The 21382-nt window shown below is 44.3% G+C and overlaps 1 protein-coding gene across 1 annotated transcript in view; it reads right to left on the reverse strand.

Moving 5' to 3' along the window:
• ZMIZ2 (zinc finger MIZ-type containing 2) overlaps positions 1 to 13457 on the reverse strand; it is an 84162-nt gene extending 70705 nt beyond the window's left edge. The window contains exon 1 of the mRNA XM_089692440.1: positions 13208 to 13457. The gene's annotated coding sequence lies outside the window, so the exon portion shown is untranslated. The remainder of the gene's footprint in view (positions 1 to 13207) is intronic.
• Positions 13458 to 21382: the final 7925 nt, after the last annotated feature.

A 21382-nucleotide genomic window follows, 5' to 3' on the forward strand; every position in this document is an offset into this window, starting at 1 on the left:
ATCAACACCATATGCGCATAAACAAGCACACATATGCAACACTAGAGGCATTCTTTCTGCCAAATTCTGGCGGAAAAAGTCCGGCATAAATTCGTATGCCAGTGTGAATGAGGCCATAGACTGCATTCACACCTAAACAGACGGATTCAGGCATCTTCCAGTGTTTTTAAAGCGGATATCCACCTGGAAAAAAAAAAAAAAAAAATTAAAAGTCAGCAGCTTCAAAAATTGTAGCTGCTGACTTTTAAAAAAAAAAATAGACACCTGTCCTCACCACCGCTGGTTTCACCGGCCGTCTTCTCTCCCTGGCGCTGGCATCTTCAGTGTGGGCACCCGGCTGTGACAGCTTGCGGCTTCACAGCCGGGTGCCCACTGCGCATGCATGAGAAGCGCTGTGCTTTGTGAATGGCCCCGTAGTCTTCTGAGACCTGACACGTGTCCCTGAAGACTACAGGGAGGGAGGGTAGGAGGTCAACTTCTGCTTCCAATAGTCTAGGCGATCGCAGCGGAAGCGGGTACCTGTCAAATTTGGGTACCCGCTCCCCAAAGAAGCCAATCCTTAATGGCGAGCGGGGGACAAAGGCTTAAAGTGGAACTTCCCCTTCTGGGTGGAGCACTGCTTTAACTGAGGGTTTTTTGTGTGGCTACGTCAGCAAGGACACCACCACCACTACCTCCTTTACTGTGCGTCAACAGGAAAGTCCGCTGCCTGCCATAAAAGTAACCCCGCCCATCACGCGCTTCACAGCCCATTCTGAAGTTGCGAGTGTCAATGGGATCCAAGGCACACTGCAGTGGTTCAAATCCAAACCAAGGAGTTTGCATGTTCTGCCTGTGCCTGTTTGGGTTTCCTCCAGGTACTCTGGTTTCCTCCCACATGCTGGTGGGATAATTGGCCCTAGTATGTGTATGTATGAATTTGAATTAGGGACCTTAGATTGTATGCTCCCTTGAGGGCAGGGACTGATATATGTACAAAAAATATATATCTCCATAAAAATACATGTAATAAATAAAAACAAATAGCAGGTGACAGGACCAGTGCAGATGCACAACAGCATCAGCCTATAACTGAACCTGGACTTGAGATTTCTCAATCACTACCTGGAACAAGAATGTAGCAAGTGAAATCAGAACTCCTGATGTGAATACTTGCTATAGATCAGTGACAAAGCAATCTAGACATATTGCAAAACAAGGTGGGTGTAGTGAGCGCTTGGGGATGAGAAAGCTGCTAGCACTAAGAAGGTGACCAACCCAATAGAGGATAAATATCAAAATTGTGCAATGCTAAAAACCACTAAAAATGAAAAGAACAAATCCTAATTGCAAAATTCATGCGATTAGTATAATTCATAATAACCATTATGAGGCCAAATGGCATTCAATGTTAACAATGCTACATATATCAATAAACACAAAAAAAAAAAAAAAAAGTGAAAAGTGCATTGTGTCAAATAGTTTGTGTAAAAGAAACAAAGTCCAATAACTTTTAAACGTATAAACCAGTGACATCAATCCGGCAGTGACACTTCTTCCAGCGAGACCTTCACCTCCATGCACTCACCAGAACTCTAGTAAAAACATGCCCGCAGCATTACCATCTGTGACAGCCTCCTTCCTCTTGAAGGATTTGATCAAAAGTGACCAGGACACAGCTTAATACAAAAAGCTCACCACGCAGAGCCTGAAGAAAGGTGCATAGTGTATTATTTTATTCAAAATATCAATACAAAACCCACGTGGAATACATAAAAACAAGTGACTGAATATACATGAATGGCCGCTGGACCATGCACGAACTCAGCAGCGTGACGTCAGCACATAGGCTCCTCCCTGACACGTTTCGTGCACACGTACCTCCTGTTGACGCCTCCAATACCCATCTTTAAATAGCCTGCACACGCGCAATATAGAAAATAATTGCGCGCCATTTAGTTGGAGCCTATACAGAAGACACTATATTACACTTTTAACATAAATTTTGCAATCAGAAATTGTGATTTTCATTTTTAGTGTTTTTTAGCGCTGCACAATTTTGTTAATCTAGACTTTTCATGTCAGCCAGGAACCCAACATTTTTAAAAAGCATCAGCCACAGCAGTGTGTTTATCTCTCATGACATATTTAAATCAAGAGATAACCGGACTAAGGAAATATGGAGGCAGTTTGTAGTGCCATTTCCTTGGCTGCCATACCAATCCAATGTCCTCAGGACTGACCCAGAACATTTATACAGATCAGAAGAAAAAGCAGAAGTAAGGAAGCTGCCATTGCTAGCTCGTGTTTTATAATGCACACTACTACTTCCTTCACTACCTGCATATCAGAAGTCAGGACACATGCTTGCTCCAGGGAGTAGGGACTCAAGGACGAAGGTGACAGATGCAGAATGTGAATATTCAAATATATAGCTTGCCTTTCTTTCTAGCCAGAAGGGTTCCCTTTTTGTCGAGTTTCAGGATAGAACAAAATGCATCAGAGTCTAGGCTTAACAGCAAATCATACAAGGATATAAAATGACTGTTCTTAGAGAAGTCCTCATGCACACTGGACATTTTTGGGGTGTTTTTTGGCTGGAAAAAAAACCCCAGAACTAATGGGTTTCTAAAAGGAGTTTTTTAGCTGTAAAAACGTTCTAATGCTGAAAAACGCTGCAAACGTCCACTAAACACCAATGCTAAAAAAACCTCACGTTTTACCGTGACTTTACACAGCTAATGTTACCAGCGTTATCAAAACGTCCCGTGTGCATGGAGCCTAGTAATTGCCATATTGAAATAAAATATATTGGTTGGGATCCCTATAACGACAGTTATGATGTCACAGACCTGGCTGTGTTGTTCTGACAGGCAGGCAAGACACATCACAGAGTTCTCAGCTGTGCTTTAGTTTTTCTGCCCAGAGTTCAGCTTTAACTGAAGAGAGGCCAGACTTAGAAACAAATGGCCATTCCCTAACAGGTACTAAATAAAGCATAGAATGACAATGCCAGAATCACAAAGATCATATATACCGGTAGATACTGTACAAATGTAAGAGCTCAGTTTACCAGCAATTAATGGGAAGTATTATATCCTCTTAATGAACCACAGGTAACGTACAAACATGACAAAACACAGCAGTGTCCACCACTCTCAGTGTGTGTTCAAACTGGTGGCGAGTTTAATGCCCCTCTGAAAAGCAATGATTTTTAGAGGCCGCTGAACAGTGATTTGCCAGTTTTCAGGGGCAGTACTGATTCCTCTAAGGCCCCATGTACACAGGACACCTTTGAATGATGGAAACTGACTGCTGGAAAACGTAGGTTAAAAAACGTCTGTTTAGCCGTGTTTGCATAGCGTGTTTATGTGCATTTGCATTCAGAAGCGTTTTTTAAAGATAAGCACAGGAGAACCTCCCAAATGCCCAGAATGCACTGAAAAGTGGTAAATTATTAACGATTTCAGACTGTTTCAGAGAAATACAGAGAGTAGAAGCAGAGACAGCAGTATGTGTAGAGATTAGCTTAGGTGTGAGTTGCTCATTAACATTTCTTTGTTTCCAAGGGTGGGAAAAGGTGTCTGGTGGAGGGAGCCATTAAGGTCACCTGGCAGGGGGTCTTCATGAGAAATTTAAGGTGTGAATGGTCATTAACATTCCAAGGGTGGGAGAGGTCTGAGGTGTGAATTGGTCATTACAATGTATGACAAGCTTGGTAGGAACATCCTGTGTTCAGTGTTTTGGCCATCTGAGTACCTTGAAAACGCTTTGCATGCATTTTTCATGATGAAAAAAGGCTCTGGACAGCATCGGGAACTGGAAGAGTTTAAAAAAAATTTGCAAACGCTTATAAACACGTTTGGCCGTGTTTTCCGTTTGAAACGCTGATAAAATCGACTGCTGAGGGCAAGCTTTTCCGCATTCAAAAAAACAACTGTAAAACGAAGACGTGTACATGGACACATAAGAAAACATTAGGGAGAGTTCAGAGGCTGCTGAAAGAAAAAAAAAAAAAAAAACGCTGAACAGCTCCTAAATGTGAGTTTATCAGCTGCAGTGTACAGGAGCCCTTAATATCTGGGGGTTTTTTTCTTTAATATTTTGCCATACAATACTGCACTACAACCACGTGCTAAGTGGTTGTCACGCAAATATAGCACGGGCGACTTAATGTGACAAGTTAAATTTGCCGCACCACAAATGCTTTTCACAGCAATGTGTATAGACATGAGCTTTTCAACTACCTGAACTCACGTTGACAACACACACCATCACCCAGCTCCTATGTAAGGCAAACAGAACCCTGTACGTGCTCACCTTCCTCAGTGTATATAAAACCAAACAATGAACTTCTTGTTCCCTTTTGGGCTGTAGACTACAAATCACTTTCCCTCTTGGGATCCCCAAACTATGACCCTCCAGCTGTTGAAGTACTACAAGTCCCATCATGCCTCTGGGAGTCTTGCCTGTGGCTGTCAGTCTTGCAAGGCCTCATGGGACTTGAAGTTCCTCAACACCTGGAGGGTCATAGTTTGGAGACCCCTGAGGGTCTACATTACGGTGAAGAGAAGAGGAGGTGGGGTTCTATAATATTGTCCTAGGGCAACAACTCAATGTCTCCAATGGTACAGTAAGTAAACATGGTCACCCCAGGGCAGGAAATGTGTTTACCGGCAGGATCACCAGGTGCAAAAAATAAATAAATTAAAAAATAAAAATGCAGTAACCACATCTAAGAACTTGTGATCTGCAATATACTGCATTACATTTTTGTTCTTGGGTTTAGATGCATTGTAACGACAGGGATCTGGTATACGAAGCAGTTATGAACAGTTAAGAGAAGAGGTCAAGTGTCACATTTTAAGTGACCTCTCACCTCCCAAATTCTGGAGGCTTCGTCAGTCTGAGTAGAGAATGCTAAATAATGCATGCATAGACCCAACACAGGAGATTTCAACAAGCAGCTGTACGATGCAACGAGGTTGAACAGCCGATCAATGACAGGCGAGTACAAGTCATGGAGGAGGTTACAATTTAAACGCATGTCCAACTGTAATTGTATAAATACCAAAACTAGGCTGATACTATGGGTGCATCACCAGATGTTCAGTCAAAAAGGGAACTATACTCTGGGTGTAAAAAAAAAAAACAAAAAAAAACCTGGGTAAAATATGGAATTTCTTTTTGATATGCATGTGAATAAAATCTACGTAATGAAAGTAATTTCATTATCATTTACAATCATGGTTTTGAAACCTTGTTAAAATGTCTGGTTTTAAACTGGCTGGATATTTGGGAGAAACCTTTCTGACCCTCTTATCTCAATGCACTTTGAAGACCATGACCATCAGCAACCAGAGAACCTGCGTTCTAGGTGGTCTTGGCTAGGCCTTTTTTTTGTTTTATTTTTTTTTGTTTGTACTCACTGTAAAACCCTTTAGTCTTTACATTCACTAAAGGGTTACTAAACCCATGACTCTGCATTCACTCTATCTGGTCTCCCACAGGACACACAACTTGGAAGTGCCATTATTGGAGTAAATATAAACTGCTAAATACCTTTCCTAATCAGCAGTATAGAGCAGTCTTGTGACTTCATCTGATCAAGCTGGTAGGAGTTTTCATTCTGCTCTAGAAGGATGCAGGACCCCTGACCTCTGTCTGGACAATGCTGATTGGCCCAGTGCCGATTACATGCACTCTCCCAAGAAAAAAACAAAAAAACAAAACAAAAAAACCCAAAAGCCTCTCTAGCAATACACACCAAACCGAGCATGTGCAGAGAGACCCCACACTATGTCTTATCAGGAGATAAGAAGTGGACATTGGAAGAAGGGGAGGATCAGAGAGGTCAGGATCAAACCGCCTTTTTACACAGTGCATAGGATTAACCCCATTTAGGGGTGAGTATAACATGCATGCTTTACTGCATATACAGACTGATTTTACGGCTATGGGTTTCGTAACACTTTACAAGGATACAGCTTTGCTTTAGATCAGGGATCTCCAAACTTTCTAAACAAAAAGGGCCAGTTTACTGTCCTTAACACTTCAGCGGGCCAAACTGTGGCCAGTGAAAGTAAAATTTCCTTTGGTCAGTGGGAGTAAACAGTGTCTCACCTTTGGTATTGTGGGGAAGGAATGGTGCCCCATCCTTGGGGTCAGCGGCAGGAATGGTGCCCCATCCTTGGGGTCAGCGGCAGGAATGGTGCCCCATTGTTGAAACTGGTGGCAGGAACTATGCCCTGTTGGTGTCAGTGGCATAAAGGTGAGTAAAAGCCACATCCAGCCGCAGTTTGGAGACCAGGGCTTTAGATAATCACTGGCTGGGAAAGAGTAAAGGATACCCTCTTGCCTCAGCTTAGGAAAATAAAGGAGATCAACAAAACTAAGCCTACCTTCTTTAGCCCATTAGCAATTTTTTGGGGTTTGCAAGGAATTTCCTTCAAAGGAACCCCTCTCAGGAGGATCCCCTATCAGAATTTCCTTGCGAACGAAAGGATAGGCCCATATACACGGCAGGAATAAAACACAGGACATCACAAATGTCTGAAGCAACACCTGCCTTTCCGCCAATTAAAAGCCAAACTTCGGTGTCCTTTTAAATGTACCCATATGCAGATACTTGATTAGAAACCAAACCTAAAACAGGCCATAGATGGATCGAACTTTGTCCGGTTCGGCAAAGACTGGCCGAATTTTGATCCATGTATGGCCGTGCCCAATCAGCTTCACTGAAACATGATTGTTGGAAAACGTTTGTAAATCAGTGGCTTCCCACAGCAGGAGTTCCTCTGTCAGAATACAATGTCTCAGTGGGGAGGATTCCTCCATTCCCCCACCCCCTCTCTTCATCAGCCCAAGTTATTTTTGGCCAGCTTTAGTATTAAACTGGCCATACATGGATCAAAATATGGTTGGTTCAGCAGGGACCAGCCAAATTTCGATCCACGTATGGACAGGCTGGTTGTACAGAAGTTGATCTATCGATTGACTTGTGTACAGCAGCCTGTTGGAAAATGCTCTCAATCAGCGCTGCCTGGAATATGTGGATGGGGAAATCAAGTAATTTTCTTTTGTTCAACCAGCCTTAGGGATAGCTGCCCAATCCTGCAACTTCCCCCAGTCTATGAACACAGTCAACTGGGCAGATTAGAAAAAGGTGCTCAAATTGCTACTGTTCCACCACACTATAAGTTGTGTAGGAAGAGTCAGCCATTCAAATATTCCTATCTAGCAATCATGAATCACCCTGTAGGTGTAGATCATTCTTGTTCATGGAGCCACCAAACCATCAGTGTGCCATTCAACACCATTTGGGCAAATTAGAAAAAAGGTGTTCCAATTGCTATTGTTCCACCACAATCTAAGCAGTGTGGGAAAAGTTTGCAACTCAACTTCTCCCCTTCCCAACAAGTATACATTGTCCTGTACAGCAGAGCGTTCCCATTCATGGAGTCAGCAGACCATCATTGCGCAATTCACCATCTAATCTTGGGCCATTTTGCTGGTTTCAAGCAATGCAGAACATCACGTTTTTTTTTTTTGTTTGCCTTAAACATAACATAAATGTACTCCAAAACACTACCACTATCCCCCTAAACCTAGAACTAACACATAAAACAAGCCCTTAGAGCTCAAATCCAGATAAACACTAATTTCTGTAATTATGTAAGATAAGTACATGTAGTGGAAATGTTCCCGTAGCATCACCCTACTCTACTCCACTGTAGAGAAGCATTTAGAAAGACAGGCTAGAGCTGGGGTTTTGAGACGCTGTACTATGTAGAACCTGACTATATAGTCTAGCAGAGTGCCTAAACAGAATAAAAACTGGCTGCACAGAATTATATATCCCTTAAAGCCATTACCATAGTATATGTATTTCAACAGCGATCAGTTCAGATTAAATAACTCCTAAACCATAACCCTCACGAAACCGAACCTCTAAATTAAGACAATATACTTAATAGCCCCTCCTCTACTGCTTCCCTCCTGGGCCTGGGGAACCCCCCTCTCTTCCGCTTCCCTCCCGGGCCTGGGGAACCCCCTCTATTCCGCTTTCCTCCCGCACCAAGGGCCCCCTTCTCTTCCGCTTCCCCTCCCGCCCCGGGGGGCCCCCTTCTCTGCCGCTTTCCCCTCCCGCGCCGGGAGGCCCCCCTTCTCTTCCGCTTTCCCCTCCCGCGCTGGGGGGCCCCCCTTCTCCTCCGCTTCCCCTCCCGCACTGGGGGGCCCCCCCTTCCCTTCCACTTCCCTCACACAGAAGAGTCCCATTCCTCTGCTGAATATGTACCATAACCAAAAAGGAAATAATGTGGATGTATTTTTAGCAATACAATTGCAACCTATTACTATATTGTTTGTATGAATGCAATTTTCAACTCAACTTCCACATACACCGATCAGTATATTATTAATATAATAAAATGTCAAACAAGCAGTACAGTTATCCATGCAAGAAAGGACTGCGTGATGACATCATACATAGTGTAGAAAAAAACTTTATTGACCCATGTCGGTACACTGCAAGTCCCTGTCTGAGAGCTCTCCTCCTAGCGCATTTCACCCTATGGGTTTAGTCATAAAGATGCATCTCTGGATTGACACCATTAGTGTGTGCGCTTTTTGGTATGGTTGACACATGGCGCAAGGAATTGGCTCTTGTGGCCTGAAACAGTTTACCCACAGCTGATAGAAATTTTTGAGCAGTATGGTTCTCTTGAAAATCTACAAACTACAAGGTGTAAAGTTAGCTCTACAAGGCTCAATTTTAGGTTATTTAGCCCATGGACTGAGAACCAAAAAACAAACAAAAAAAAACACCACACACTTCCCCCCCCCATCCACGCTAAACATCATGGGTGGAGGAATCTTCACTGATGACTATTGTATTCAGCAGTCACTGCACTCAATTTTTAAATTGACTTTTGTTGAGTCGGGTGGTGCTTGCAGGGCCACCCACAGCTCAAATTTCAGCCAATTCAGCCAGAATTTGAGCCCTCTATGGCCAGCCTTAGAAACACTTCTGAGATACAAGCCACGACTAGACTGTTTTCAGTAAAGCCCCATACACACGATGAGAATATCAGATGAATGATTGTCGGTTGTTTTTTGTATGCTAGCCTCATATCGAAAGTGAAGAAGTTACTGAAACTACGAAAATTCTTGTACGACAGAATACAAATTTGGAAGCGATGTAATGTATTGTATTTTCGGATTAAAATGAAAATTGTACAATTTGGTATCGTACAAGAAACATTTTCACGCTTGTCCCTTCGAATAATTTTGGATGAAAGCTGTGTACAGACAATCAGATTATCGTACGATTGCATTGAAAACTGTACTTTTCGTACAATTTTCTGATCATGTGTACTAGTAAGCCTAGTCATAGCAGACTGACTGAGTTACAGTGTTACTAAAGGCAGATTTATTTTTTACATAATAACAAACTAGTTATACTCACCCGCTCTGTACAGTGGTATGGCCCCAATCCTCCTTTTCTCGGGTCTTCCACTGGTGATCCTGGCTCCTCCTCTTCTTTGTGTGTCCCCATAAGCAAGCTGTTTGCTAGGGGACACAGGTGTGCTCGCTCCCAACCTGTGTGTCTACAGAGCTGCGCTCCATAGATACACACAGCTGAAAAAAAAAAAAGCCAATGGCTCCTGCTGCTGTCCGAGTCCCTGTGTGAAGAGAAAGCAAGCATAGAAGAGATGCAGCCATGCTAAGCGCTGGTCTCTTCTCTTCCCCTTCACACAGGGAAACCAAAAACATTTTTTAACTTACAATCAATGCATTAAAAAGATAAAAAAACATTTTTAGATTTAGTATCTGTGACAAATCCAACCAGGACAGGGTCTTTTGTAGGGGACTGCAAGCTAGTCTCTTGCCTACTGGGCATGGCCCTGGCATCTAAGGGGCTCTATTCTTTGGGAGGTGTGTGTTTCGGGGGAGATATGGACTTGAATCTGAATTAAAACTACTCCAAAAAGGTCCCCCAGGAGCACACCTCCCAAAGAATAGAGCCCCCTCAGATGCCAGGGCCCATGGTCAGTAGGCAAGAGACGAGCCTGCAGTCCCCTCCAAAAGACCCTCTCTCGGTTGGCACTGTCACAGTATCACTTTAGGCTCGGTATACACACAGATCATTTTCATTCAATCTATGGTCTGAACAAAAACAATCGAAAAAGATTCCTCAATCCACACCATACGTGCAAATGGAGAAATCTCCAGCTGGAGCTATTGTATTTTGAGAGAAGGTCCTGCCAACCATCAAAATATGATCATTTTGATTGGACACAGTGTATGTTCACCTGACAATTTTCCATCAGGCTTCTTCGATTTTTCATTTGAAGGATTCCAGGCATATAATGTGTACCTAGCTGCAACATGTAGGTCCAGACATTACCTAAGTATTAGTTGTTTTGTGTACCCTGTCCCTGGAATGAGTAACAACTTTTATTGCTCCTTGTGATATCATCACCAGGCTTGTAACATTCTGGCAAGGACAGCAGCTGGAAGCTTGGCTTTCATACTTATGTAGACAAGCCCCCAGAACTGCATATCCCAAGAGCCCCATCCCTATACAGTGTGTGAGCAGGATTGTGGGAGTTAAGACAACTGAACTGCTTTTGAAGTAAATAAAATTTATTAAGATAGCAAGGGATGGGGGATAGGCAGAGTCCTGAGTTATTAGTGCATTGTGTTGTTTAGCAGCACACTGGGTTTATGGCAGATCAACAGGTATAATTCTTTATTTGCAGAATTGCTTAAAGAGGACACATGGGGAAGCGTGTATAGATTGCAAAAGATGTATCAATTTTTAATTTTGCCCTGGCATACACCTGAAGGCTTTTTTTATGTTCATGCATTCTATGCAGGAAGTTAAAAGAACCTTCAGTATGCAGCACCCTCCCCCTCCTCAGCCTCCCTAATACTTACCTGAGCCCGATCTTGATCCAGCGATTTGCATGGGAGCAGAGGCTCTCTCAATCCTCAAACAAAGCAGTGGGAGCCATTGGCTCCTGCTGCTGTCAATCATGGTCAGTGAGGAAGGAGCAGGGGAAAGACATGCTCTGTGTGTCTTATGGACACACACCAGCTCGTGAGTGAGCACATGAGTGCCCCTATAGCAAGTGACTTTCTATGGGGGCACTTGGTAGGGAAAGCGGAGGGGCGGGGGGGGGTTTGGTATTGGAGCCAGGATCACCAGTAGGGGACCGGAGAAAAGGGGCTACTCTTTGCAAAACCAGTTGCAGAGTAGGTAAGTATAACATGTTTGTTATCTCCTAGATTGTAAGCTCCAAGGAGCAGGGCCCTCCTATCCCTCTTGTATTGAACTGTATTGTTTCCCTTTATATTTTAAAGCGCTGAGCAAACTGTTGGCGCTATATAAATCCTGTATAATAATAATTGAAAAAAAATTAAACAAAGCGAATGTTTACAACCACTTTGTACAATCACTGTACTGTGCAGCATGACTCCAGGGAAGCCAATCCTGCTTATGTAGAGATGTAATACACAAATATAAATGCTATAGCTGCAATCAATAAACAGAAATTAGCATCAAAGCAATAGCCAAACACAACGTTTATAAAATTATATTATATCACTAAAAGAAAAGAAAGAAAGGAATATAAATGAATTGCCTTTGGCACCAACCTTATAACATCATGTTCACAATACACCGGTGAGAGAAAACTAGATTCCACCTGACCACACGTAGCTGACCAATGTACACAGAGGATGTTTCCATCCTTGTATTACCCACCAAACACACAAGCAGATTACTTGGCTGATCATTGGAGTGAAAGTGAAGACACAAGTTTGGCTAAACACACACCTAGGAAAACGGTATATGTCAACGTATAGGAAGTGGAGAGGAAGGGATCCAGGGTTTGCAGACAAGAACACAACCAAAACTAACAGGTCACTATAGTTATATACAGAAACATCTAGAACACAATGGAAACTCAAGACGACACATTTCACTTCTGTATTCACCACAGCTCTAGGCACCAAGCAAAGCCCAAGGTATCACCAAACTGCTGTACATGATGACACCACCACAGACAGTCTGGTCTACTGAGGTGTCATACAAATGGAGTTCATCACACAGCAAATGTATTTACTGGACAATGCACTTTATCAGCAGAGATGGCTTCACAGGCCACAAGAAAAAAATAAAATAATATATATATAAATATCATACAACAATGAAACAAGGCTCTATGTGCAGACGGACCCATCACCACACTGACAGCCCAGGAGCAACCAGATCCATCCCCACGCTGCCAGACCCCAGGGGCAACCAGATCCGTCCCCATGCACAACCAGATTTGTTCTCATGTTGCCAGACCCCAAAGGGGCGAGCGGATCCCTCCCCGCGCTGCCAGACCCCAAGGGGCGAGCGGATCCCTCCCCGCGCTGCCAGACCCCAAAGGGGCGAGCGGATCCCTCCCCGCGCTGCCAGACCCCAAGGGGCGAGCGGATCCCTCCCCGCGCTGCCAGACCCCAAGGGGCGAGCGGATCCCTCCCCGCGCTGCCAGACCCCAAGGGGCGAGCGGATCCCTCCCCGCGCTGCCAGACCCCAAGGGGCGAGCGGATCCCTCCCCGCGCTGCCAGACCCCAGGGGATGAAAGTATCCTACCCCACTCTACCAAAGCGCAGTCACAAACAAATCCTACAACTATGTTGCTTAAACCCAGGGGGTATTGGATCCTTCCCCATGCTACCAGACCCCAGGGGTAATCAGACTGTACACCGTGTTGCCAGAACCCAGTTGTGACCAGATCCTTTCCTACACTACTAGACACCCCCCCAAGGGCAACCAGATCCTGCCCCACAATGCAAGACCACAGGGACAACTGGATCCATCACCATGCTTCCAGACCGGAGGGGGCGAGTAGATCCATCAGAATGCCAGTTCCCAGGGGCAACCAGATCCTTCCCTTGTCCACCAGACCCCAGGAGCAACTGGATCAATCCCGACAGGAGTAAATGGGTCCTACCCCACCTTGCCGGACCCCAAGGGTGACTAGATCCGATCATAATAGATCCCCCTACACGTTGCCAGACCCCAGGAGATGAGCAGATCCTCCCCCTTATCACCCAGAGATCCCTCCCTCTCCAATATAACACAGAGCACACTGTACACCTGCCCTGTACCCGCTCCCCTGTAACAATGAGCCGTCTCCCCCACCATGGAGGACGGCCTGGAGGCTCTTACCTTGCCCAGGAAGCGAGATGCGGCTATGGCTGTCCGTTCATCGTGGCCGGAGACGGCAGAGGAAAGGCGGACATGCAGTGCAGGCTCAGCGGATGGGGACAGTGCAGTGCATGCAGTGAGAGGGTGCAGCGCCGAGAAGAGGGGGAGGGGCGGAGGGAAGTCCTACACACCTCCAGCCATCCAATCACAATCAGACCCCTTCCTGGCCGGGAGAAGGCAGAGTCCACGCTGCAGCCCAGCACCCACCTCCTTCTTCTCTCCACTCTCCCTTCTCCGAACCCGACGCCTGCTCGCCAATTGCACAATGCTTCCTCATTAATATTCAGAAGCTTCCTTCTTCTCCCTGAATTCCTGGTCCCGCCCGCTCCCTCCTAACCCCGCCCAAGACACGGCTAAGCAGAAGCAGAAGAGCGCCGAGCGCACCGAGCTGCATATGTGAGGTGGGGGGGATGGGTGAGACAATGTATCAGTAGATGCAGGGCTGGTAACTCCTTCACTGCCAGACATTCTTCTAGAAAGGGAGAGCGGACCGCAGGAGGGGAGTCAGGGGCTGAACTCGTCACACAAGGGTCCTCTATGGTTCCTGCTTGTTAAATATTATCATGATTGATCGAAAATATTATTATTATTCAGAAAATCTGGAAAATAGTGACTTGTTGGCAGGAACCGGCCATGGTCAGGGTTGGTGACCACAAGGATGATGGCGATGAAGGGTCGATACAGACAGATGCATTTTTAAAATGTAGCATGAACGCATATGCAGGTTAGGCCAGGGTCACATCTCTGCATGGTGGGAATGCGGGCAAAATTACGTACTTTCCTGACGCAGAGAAACGTGCTGTACCAGGGGCGGACTGACCATTTGGAAACTCGGGCACTGCCCGAGGGCCCGGGGTCAGTAGGGGGCCCCATGAGATGCCCCTGGTACCTTTTTCATAGGCTTTTTTGAGTGTGGGCAAGGACACAGGGGCCTCATGATCCCCTATTGCCCGGGGGCCCCATGAGTTGTCAGTCCGCCCCTTCGCTGCACTTTAGTAGATGTTAATTCTTAGGGCACCACCATACACGCGTCCACAGTGCGTTTATGCACACGCAAAACTGCATCGTGTCGCAGCACCATGTGGTTCAGTGCAATTTTAAAAACGGTCATGTGCTTTTTCCTACAGCCAATTGAAATAAATGGGCTGCTCTCCCTGGGATGTGTACGCACAAACATTATTATACAGCATTTATATAACGCAAACAGTTTGCTCAGCACTTTACAATATAATGAGAGACCATACAGAAACAATACAGTTCAATACAAGAGGGATTCGAGGGCCCTGCTCCTTGGAGTTTACAATCTAGGAGGGAGGGGCTAGTGGTACAAAAGGTAGTAACTGTGGGGGATGGACTGGTAGGAGGAGTAGAAGATTCCATTATTAGCTGAGGGCAGGATAGGCTTCCCTGAAGAGATAGGTTTTAAGAGATCACCTAAAAGTGGGCAGAGTAGGCAATAGTCTGATAAATTGTGGTAGAGAGTTCCAGAGGATGTGGGGAGCTCTGGAGAAGTCCTGGAGATGAGCATGGGAGGAGGAGACAAGGGAGCGAGAGAGCAGGAGGTCGTGCGAGGAGCGGAGAGTATGGTTTGGGTGATATTTGGAGACAAGATTAATGATGTAATTTCGGGCAGAGTTATAAATGGCTTTATATGTTATTGTTAATGTTTTGAATTATATCCGTTGGGCAATGGGAAGCCAGTGGAAAGATTGGCAGAGGGGGGTGGCAGATACGGAACGGTTAGTAAGGTGGATGAGTCTGACAGCAGCATTCATGATAGACTGAAGAGGGGATAGCCTGTGATTAGGTAGGACAATGAGGAGGGAGTTACAATAGTCAAGGCGAGAGATAACAAGGGAGTGAATAGGTTGCTTAGTGGTTTCCGAGGTTAAGAATGGCTGTATCTTGGAGATGTTGTGGAGGTGAAACATATACGCATGTGTGGGAATCAGGCCCAAATTTGTAATGGTGCCCACCCACAGCAGCAACTCTGCGTGTTTCCGGTACAGCACAATTATACAAAAGGGTTGGGGGTCTTCTTTCCTCTCGTTTCTCACAGATAGGGCAGTCGTTGAAATGAATGGGCCACCCTACACACAGCTCACACAGATGTAAACCAAGGCTAAGGGCCCATTCACACCAGGTGCAATGGGATGCGTTTTCGAACGCATTCCCACCGCATATACAGTTTAAAATCCATGTAATGTAATGGGCATACTTCAGTCTGGTGCAGTGAAAAAAGTAAAGCAAACAAAGCACAGCGTTTCTCAGGCATGCGCAGTGGGCACCCGGCTGTGAAGCCGTAAGCTGGCACAGCCGGGTGCCCACACTGAAGATTCCGGCACCAGGGAGAGAAGATGGCTGGTGAAACCAGATGTGGTGAGGACACCGCTGGACCGAGGGACAGGTAAGTGGCTATATTTTAAAAGTCAGCAGCTACAGTTTTTGTAACTGCTGACTTTTTTTTTTCTTTTCCAGATGGAACTCCGCTTTAACAAATATGTAAGTAAACTATGGTTTTACACATTATAATTGCATAAAAAAGCTGCATTTTTTGCCAGAAAAACGTAAACATAAGTAAATGCATGTAAATATGATGCAATGCAGCAAACAAAAGCACAAAGAAGAAGGAAGTGACCTCAAAGAAAAAGCAAGTAGACAAGCCCCTACAACTGCTTAGGAAATACAAAGAAAAAAAATGTGTACTTTACTGGCCATGTAAAAAAAGAACACAATTATAATGCGTAAAACCGTAGTTTACTTACATACTTGTTAAAGAGGAGTTCCACCTAAAAAAAATAAAAAAATAAAAGTCAGTAGCTACAAAAACTGTAGCTGCTGACTTTTAAAATACAGCCACTTACCTGTCCCTCGGTCCAGCAGTGTCCTAACCACGGCTGGTTTCACCGGCCGTCTTCTCTCCCTGGCACCAGCATCTTCAGTGTGGGCACTGGGCTGTGACAGCTTGCGGCTTCACAGCCGGGTGCCCACTGCGCATGCGTGAGAATTGCTGCACTTTGTGAATGGCCCTGTAGTGTTCTGGGACCTGTCATGTGTCCCAGAAGACTATGGGGAGGGAGGGTGGGTAGGAGAACAACGTTTGCTTCCAATCGCTTAGGTGATCACAACGGGAGCGAGTACCTGTCAAATTCGGCTCCCCAAAGGTGCCAATCCTCAATGGGGAGTGGAGGACAAAGGCTTAAAGCGGAACTTCCCCTTTTGGGTGGAGCTCCGCTTTAAAAATGGCTTGAATATCAAGATAAAGTACATTTAAGAACAAAAACTGCACGATATTATAGTGATTTCAACTGCTAAGTCACTCCCTCATTGTATGTGCATTTATAGTATTGCAACAACAAATAACATGTAGTAGGGGTGTGAGTCCTCATGAGTCAACATGTTTCTCTTTCTAGCTTCTTCAGGACCCACGAAAGTACAGCAGTGTGTACTGAAATGTAACAAAATCACATAAGAATCATATGCAGTATACAATGATTGTATATGATTCTTATGTGATTTTGTTACATTTCAGGGAACACTGCTGTAATCTCATGCGTCCTGAAGAAGCTAGAAAGAGAAACACGCTGACTCATGAATATACACACCCCTACTACATGTTATTTGTTGTTGCAATACTATAAATGCACATACAATGAGGGAGTGACTTAGCAGGTGAAATAACTATAATATCGTGCAGTTTTTGTTCTTAAATGTACTTTATCTTGATATTCAAACCATTTTTAACAAGTATGTAAGTAAACTATGGTTTTACGCATTGTTATTGTGTTCCCTTTTTCATTGCCAGTAAAGCCCACTTTTTTTTTCTTTGTTTTATACATTATGGATGTGGCAAGTTGAGCAATACATTTCCATTGAACTGCTTAGGAAAAACGCACTACAAATACATGTAAGCGCACAGAAAGGCATGCATTAATGCGCATCCAAAAATACATGGTATCCAGTGTGAATGAGCCCTAAATGAATGTATTTCAATGAGTGTAGTTGACATCATTATCGTGTTTTCATATTTATTTTTTTGTTTGTTTTTTTTGGTAAAATACAGACTGCTGCATTTTTTTGCACTTGTGTACTGAAATGCATGTAAATGCACACAAATGCACTGCAGACATATGTAAATGCAACTCAGTAAGAAATAAATCCAAATAATGTCTAAAAAACACTGTAAATGCATTGCAAACGCAACAAAAACGCACTGCAGATGCAATGAAAACATACTGCCAATGCACTACAGATGCCTGTAAAACACACATCTGGAACTGCACACTGAATGCGGGGATTATGGTGTAATAATCCCTCAGACTGGATTCATATGTTTGCGTTTTTGCTTACTATCAAGTAGAACATGGTAAAAAGCATCTCAACACGTACTAGTACACATGTTGTGGTGTACATCGATGTGCGTTGCATTCAGCATGTTGCAATATAAAAAGCATTAACACATTAGCACTAATTGTAATGTAAAATGCATTAGGAATAAAGATGCATAGGTGTGAATCCAGCCTTGAACCCCTTGTACATGGCTGTCCTCCATTCCTGGTCAGCTGTATACAGATCCCCTGTTGAGTCAAAGCATATCCAGACAGATGTCACTTTTATCCGCTGCCATTTCTTCTCCATCTTGTGGAGAGATAACTGTGCAAACTCTGTGGGTGGGTACACGTGGGCAGATGTTTGTCTGTTCACATAGGTGCTCATCCGATCCGTCCAGTTCTGACCTATGTGAACTTGGATGTAAGCGGATGTAAACACGCACAATCAGTTTACATCCACCTGCCCACAGAGATACATTGAAGGGAAATAAGTGGTAGCCAATCACCTTCTAGCTTTCATTTTAAAGTGGAACTAAACCATCGATTTAACAGTTTCAAAAAATAGTTACATTCCTGGAATGGCGAGAATGCTAACTGTCACATTTGCTTGTGTTTTCCGCCAAACTGTCAAACCATCAAAAAACTGGTGTCATAACTGATCACATGTGCAGCACCATGGCAGTTGCAGATCAAATAGAAGCTACGATGGCAGCTTCCTTGGCAGTAGAGGACAGCAGGGTTTATTTCCACTTTAAAAGAACAAACTGGAGATAGAAGCTGATTGGTTGATAGCTCCGGGTTTTGTCTGCTCCAGCTTTGATGAATTGCTTTCCACCCCCTGTATAAAAAACAGATGGAACGCTCATCTGAAAAGGGGTCTTAGCCCTATGGAAAATGTCATCTTTACTGGATTTCAGATCTATTTAGGATTTAAATTGGAACTAAACCCACCTACAGTCAGGTCCATAAATATTGGGACATCGACACAATTCTAACATTTTTGGCTCTATACACCACCACAATGGATTTGAAATGAAACAAACAAGATGTGCTTTAACTGCAGACTACCAGCTTTAATTTGAGGGTATTTACATCCAAATCAGGTGAACGGTGTAGGAATTACAACAGTTTGCATATGTGCCTCCCACTTGTTAAGGGACCAAAAGTAATGGGACAATTGGCTTCTCAGCTGTTCCATGGCCAGGTGTGTGTTATTCCCTCATTAACCCATTTACAATGAGCAGATAAAAGGTCCAGAGTTCATTTCAAGTGTGCTATTTGCATTTGGAATCTGTTGCTGTCAACTCTCAAGATGAGATCCAAAGAGCTGTCACTATCAGTGAAGAAAGCCATCATTAGGCTGAAAAAACAAAACAAACCCATCAGAGAGATAGCAAAAACATTAGGCGTGGCCAAAACAACTGTTTGGAACATTCTTAAAAAGAAGGAAAGCACCGGGGAGCTCAGCAACACCAAAAGACCCGGAAGACCACGGAAAACAACTGTGGTGAATGATCGAAGAATTCTTTCCCTGGTGAAGAAAACACCCTTCACAACAGTTGGCCAGATCAAGAACACTCTCCAGGAGGTAGGTGTATGTGTGTCAAAGTCAACAATCAAGAGAAGACTTCAGAGTGAATACAGAGGGGTGGTGTAAAGAGCCAAAAATGTTAGAATTGTGTCGATGTCCCAATATTTATGGACCTGACTGTATTTCACAGTTTCCCAAAACAGTTACATTCAAGGCAGCTGTTTGTCCATTCAACAGAACTGAAATGTCTGGTATCATAACTGATCAGATGTGCAGCACCATGGCAACTGCAGATCAATCAGAGGCTAAGATGGCAGCTTTCTTGGCTGTAAGGCTTGGTTCACAACTACACGAGTGGTGCCGCTGCAGGACCCGCACAAATACCTGCAGCCACACCACCCACACAGAAGAATGCAGGACCCGCAGGTGGGTGCCATTAATTCTAATGGCATGCTGCCTGCACTGGAAATCACAACCGTACTGGGAACTCAGTTCCCGTGTGGGCTACGACTTCCGAAGAAGTGCAGGGACTTCTTCCCTGCATGTCCTGGGGCGCAGGAGTCCATTCAAATCGTGGCCCACATGACCGAACAGATGTGAACCTGGTCTAAAGGATGGTTTAATTCCACGTTAAAGCCCCACCATGGGATAATCTTCACCTGCTTCCCATTCCCCTCTATCTGATCACTGAATTAAAAATGAATAAATTCAACATCCAAAATGCCCTTTTCATACTTTACACCGTAGTCACCTGGCCCTGCAGCTCCAAGTCTTCTCCTGTTTACTTCCTGCTTAGGTCTTTCTTCAGGTGTCCACGTCAGTGCCTGAATGATGTGGACAATTCCTTTTGAATATTCAGCGGCAAGGTCATCTCAGAATACAAAAGATCATGTTGTCATCGCAGGGAGATGCGGCAGTGAGGGAACTGAAGGGGGAATTAGGTGAGTATATCTGGCTACACAGGGTAAGGCCTTACTCACACAGGCATATGCCCATGTGAGGGCAGTGTTTGTCCCACGATGAGGCACCATTGATTCAGACAGTGTACCTTTGAGGACCCAGCACCCATATGACTCTCAAATTGGGAGCTTTGTCCATGCAGTTACTGCATCTCTATCAGGGGCAGACTGACCATTTGGAAACTCGGGCACTTCCCAAGGGCCCGGGGTCAGTAGGGGGCCCCATGAGATGCCCTTGGCACATTTTTCATAGGCTTTTTTGAGTTTGGGCAAGGACACAGGGGCCCCATGATCCCCTATTGCCCGGGGGCCCCATGAGTTGTCAGTCCGTCCCTGATTCCTATTGACATGAAAAGGACTACCTTCACAAGAATACACACAATACCTTTGTATCCCTGTGTGAGCAAACAAGGCCCTCACACAGGCATACACTTAAGTAAGCACATATGAATAGGGCCCAGGAAATACAAATGCATAGTAGCATGGGTAAGAGGGGGGTGGAGAGAGGGATGGTAAAAAAAAACAAAACATAGTTTTAGCCTGGAATGGGATTTTGTCACAATGCAATAAAGTCATTATCTACCTTCTTATATTTAATAAGGTTACAAAATCACCTATAACCTAATGCATAGCATTAAAGTGAATGTAAGCCCAATCACTAAAACCTCATAAAGGTTTTAACTTATACAACATAAATTCCACTTTTAAAGTGGTTTCCAGTCTTCATATTCATGAAAATATTGCTGGTGATCCTGGCTAAGGGACCTTGTTAAGGCACCCTGTTATGTGGGTATAACTGTATATCAGTGCTACTGCACTTTTAGCTTGTCACACATGCTCCTGGGTGAGAATAACCCTAGGTTCAAACCTATGCAGGTTGCTTTTGATGCGTTTCTGCATTGCATTTTGCTCCGTTGTTGTTTTTCTTTTTTTACATTTGTCTTGTTGCTAGGCAGATTTTAAAATGCATAAAAAACACAGCAAAACAAATATCAAAAACGCAACAAACACGCAATACATGCTTTTCTGCAGCATTCCCATTGAACTCTATAAAACCAAAAATGCAACGTTCTGCGTTCAAAAAAGTCCCTGATCCTTTACAAAAAACGCACTAGGTGAAAACGCGGAGATGTGAACATGTCCCATAGGAAATCATGTTAAATGGACTGTACTGTGTTTATGCAAAACGCTGCAGAAAACACAGGTGTGAACCTAGGGTAAATGTTGCCATGCCAACCAGGGATAAGATCAGCTGTGTACATTGGGGTGGATTTACTAAAGACAAATAGACTGTGCACTCAAAGTGCAGTTGCTC

The sequence above is a fragment of the Staurois parvus genome, unplaced genomic scaffold, assembly GCF_062004578.1.
Source record: "Staurois parvus isolate SC_StPar_1 unplaced genomic scaffold, SC_StPar_1.0 ptg000586l, whole genome shotgun sequence".
In the NCBI taxonomy this organism is placed as follows: Eukaryota; Metazoa; Chordata; class Amphibia; order Anura; family Ranidae; genus Staurois; species Staurois parvus.